Below are 4,134 nucleotides of genomic sequence, written 5' to 3'. Positions count from 1 at the left end.
GCTCTGCTCCCAGACTGGTCCCCAGTTCCTCCTCTTCCTCTTTTATGTGGTGTTCTTGGTCCTGCTGGTCCACATCAGGCTTCTGTTCTTCAGGAGCTTCTTCTTTAATCAGCAGCTGAAAACCTTCAGGAACCACTGAAACACATGAAAAGAACATTAAAGGAGAACTGTAGCTTTATATTCACACATACATCTCTTGTTGGACTGCTCAGGTCACAATTGTTTTTATAACCAAACAGGATTTAGAGCTAAACTGGAGCCAGAGTTCACTTAGAACCAGGGGTGGCATTTATAAAGCTTGCGTCGCACAAAACAGGGCCAGAAACTTGCATTCACCATTTTCACAAGAAGGTTCCGATTTATAAAACTCAAAGTTGGCGTGAAAATGTGCGGTCGCTCAGCCAGCTCTGACCCATGCGTACGCTCATTTTGGAGACAGGACGCTGCGACACAGATGGTGAAGTGAAGAATTTTAGCCACGCTGTGTAATGATCACTGTCAGATATTTAATTTCACTTCATTTTCAGACTTAGATTTTAGATCAACTTTATCAGAAGCTTTCCTTAAGCTGCTGAATGTAGTTTCTAGAAAACCCTGGACTTAGAAAAAATTTGTAGAGATACAAACTTCAGGTCCCTCCCCCGTTAAGCTTTAGCCCACCTTCCTAAGCTCCTCCCACACAGCACGGCTCTTAGTCGGGAGCGCGCATGCTGGTAAACAGGACGAGTMTGGGGCGAGCCATAGACGAACAGATCTGAGTGAAACTATGCTGCAGTCACAGGAAAGAAGGAACCATCAACAATATATTTTTCTACACAAGTGCTCCTCAAATCTTTATGTATTTTGTCATAACATTACATGTAAATTATGTTGCACACTTTCTATAAGTTAWAAATAGCTAGCAAGCTAACATAACACGGTAGCTGCAGATTAGCATTGTGTAATGTTAGATAAAGTTTATTTCAGCAACATGACAAGCCTGTGTATTAGTATTTCRCAGCTCTTGCTTTGTTGCAGTGTGACATTTTATCTTTATGTTYTSCAGCTAGAGTTTTTGACACAGTCAATGGGCTCCAACAGAACATTTACAGCATCTTCTAGTTGACGGGACAGGGAAGCTGTGTGATGGAGCATCAGACCGGTCACATGGGAGACGCAGCAGAGTGMGTTCAGCTCCTGACAACCTCAGCAGAGGACATGGTGCGATTGGACATCTGCATCTCAACCCTACCTTCCACACATCACATCATATATTCTGCTGGCAGGAATCTTGTTTCTGGCCAGGAGGATCTGTAGCTGACCTTCCAGATGATGGTGAAGACAACAGGCAGTTCCACACGTAGTGTACAGACTGTGATGATCGGTGTGTTTTTGCTTTAGTTTTCTAGTGTTTCAGTGTTCCCCTGTYTTTCCCTGCCCTGCTCCAGCRCCGCCCAATCTCACCTGTTTCCTCTTGTGACTCCTCCAGGTGTTTCTTATTGTCTTTAATTAGTTTCTCTTTATATTCTGTGTTCTGTCCTCTGTGCCTCGTCCGATCATTGTGCTGTTACCAGTCAGTGTAGTGTGTTCTGTATTCCGTGTTTCCCCAGAGAGGATTCTGTAAGTTTTGAGCTGCCTTGTCAGCCTTTCGGTTTGCTTATTGTCATGGACTAATTATTTTTATCTGTTTCACCTTGACACTGTCCAGCACTCATACAGTATTTCTTATGATAACTTATTTAGGCTCTTAATCCATTTGCCCCAGACGTCAGGACTCCAGCAACGGATTGACCTCTCTTGGTTGATAAGTTAACTCTTTGGGCTGAGAGCCCCGTTATTGGCTAGGCAGTTATATTTGTCGGATTGTGATTGGTTGTAATTTGTCACATGGTGTTAACATGTTATATTATTGGTGGTTTCCGCTGACGAGGCAGCCACAAAACCGACAGACTTCCTGATTGACTTCTGTGTGTTTGTTGCTCAAGAATTAAATCATTTGACAACCATACACGCAGACTTTCTGTGCCTTTATTCCAACGTGTTTCTGCATTCTTGATAAATTTGCCACGACAGATTATTGGCGTTGTCTGAAAGGCGGCTCCAAGGACCGGAGCTACCCGCTATGGCCGGGGGTTCGGACGAACGCTGGACAAGAGGAAGAAGTTTTTTTAAAGTTTTTTTCCCTCTACTGAACGTGTCCAGGCTGGGATTTGTCCTTAGATTCAGCCGCTGTGGGTGACTTTGGGACTGGAGCTGGAAAGAACCTGTCTGTGACAGAAACACGGTGAGCTAATATTTTCATTACATTTTAGGAAAAAAAAAAGCTACGGCTATCTTAGGTCCACCACACTCTAAAAAATCTGATTGTTAGATGCCTGTCTGGTTTGCTTTCAGCGGTTGCATGTGACTCTTAGCTGAGGTAGATCCTGGGAGCGTTTTTATTCCAGATCGAGTTTTTAAAACAGGGAGGTTGACTTTTCTGTTTTGAGGTAGCCAGGAGGAGATTTTGTTTCAACCTGGTGAGTGTAGGTAGTTAGCCAGGCTAACTGCTGAGCGAAAATATAATTTTCCATTTCTGTTCAGYGAAACAAATTGTAGGCTAAAAGTCAGTTAAAGGCGGCCGCCCGATTTCCATTTTTAGGAAGTTGTTTAAGTAGTGCATTGGGGCATGAGTTATGGTAATGTGTCAGACTGGATCTGTTGCTCAACCAATGTATGCGCCAGACGGGCCGTGCACGCAAGCAACGGTAAACAAATACGGCGAGGAGGCCGTGTCATGTTTGCGGGTATGGTCTGAAAAACTCGGGTTCCCAGACGGTGGGAGTTTCAGTCCCAGACAGCTCAACCGCCTCCGGGACCATTTAATGGAACATGAATCAAAGCTTTAATCGAGAAAAATGATAAAGGTCTCTGATTTAAATGAAATAGAAAGTCATAAAAAATGTTTGTTGGCATGGGAGGAGGAGGCTTTAAGGAGAGAAAATAAAACGATGAGCTCAGAGATGTGTGTGTTAAAAAGGGGCTCTCCTCCCAATGAAAATGAAAAGGTAAAAAGAAAGCCTCCTGTGAAGGATGAAAAAAATGATGAAAAGCTGTTGTTAAAACTTCTAAATGTGTGTTTGCCTCCATTTATCCCTCTCTGCATGGGCTGGGAAATCAATATAAGGACACCCTGGCTCCTGGTCGCCGACCCCCACCGTCGACCCGACCCGGCTCCGACAGTGATGACCCTGACGACGAATCATCTGATGACCCTGATGACGAGGAAAAGGTGCTGCAAACACAATCTGATGACGACAAAGCTGCTGATAACCGTCCTCAGACACCACCTCCTGTGAGCACCGACCCAGTGAAGCAAGAACTGCTATAGCCAAAGCCAAGACACGTGACTAAACCAGCTGCTACAAAGATGGAACTCAGGAAAAGACAGGAAAAGCAAGATGTAGCAAAAGCCCCCCCGCCTCCCCACCTCTCGGTCAAAGACAGGGTACCACAGCTCAGATGCTGTGGCACTGAAGACTGCAAAGAAACTGGCTAAGCTGCAGGAGGAAAAAGAGGCTCTGGAATCACAGCTAGCAGACATCACTCAGAAGACCAGTGAACTGACTCTGCCGATGATAGAGGTCGCAGGACAAGCAGATCCAGCACTGGTGTTCCGTCCCTGGACAAATGAGGACATGAAGGCATACACGCAGCAGCTACCGAACGTTGTGGAAGGTGGGGAAAAGTTCTGCGCTGCCTTTAAAACCTTCTGCATGGAAGTACAACCCACCTGGCCTGAACTGAGAAGACTGCTACTCTTTCACATGGGCCGAACTAACTTTGACAAGGTTAAAGGCAACCTGGTAGGTGAATACCATGTCATACATCCAACCTTTGATGATGCAGCAAACAACCACTATTGAGCTGCATTGGACAAGCTGTGTGCCACCATCAACCGAGCTTTTCCAAGAAAGGCCTGTGTACAACTAAAGACTGAAACATCAGAAGATTACTTCTCTCGGCTGCTAGCTGTGCATAATGAGTACTCTGGAGTAGACGAGCCGTCAAGCCTTGATGACGTGATGAGGCATTGGGAGAGCGCTTTTAGCCAACATTTCCTAAATGGGCTGCTACCTGAAGTCTTAGCAGTGATGAAAGTCACCTGTCTGGACC

General features: G+C 45.3%; 1 long non-coding RNA gene across 1 annotated transcript; it reads left to right on the top strand.

Annotated features, from left to right (window-relative positions):
- Window positions 1-470: 470 nt before the first annotated feature.
- On the top strand, window positions 471-4,117 carry LOC106535514 (uncharacterized). Its single transcript, XR_001312450.1, has 3 exons — window positions 471-1,363; window positions 2,053-2,263; window positions 3,146-4,117. It is a non-coding gene; the product is annotated as an uncharacterized LOC106535514 (long non-coding RNA).
- Window positions 4,118-4,134: the final 17 nt, after the last annotated feature.

The sequence above is a fragment of the Austrofundulus limnaeus genome, unplaced genomic scaffold, assembly GCF_001266775.1.
Source record: "Austrofundulus limnaeus strain Quisiro unplaced genomic scaffold, Austrofundulus_limnaeus-1.0 Scaffold1476, whole genome shotgun sequence".
Classification (NCBI taxonomy): Eukaryota; Metazoa; Chordata; class Actinopteri; order Cyprinodontiformes; family Rivulidae; genus Austrofundulus; species Austrofundulus limnaeus.
Note: the sequence above shows the minus strand (reverse complement) of the source record. Positions and strands in the feature narration are given on the sequence as shown.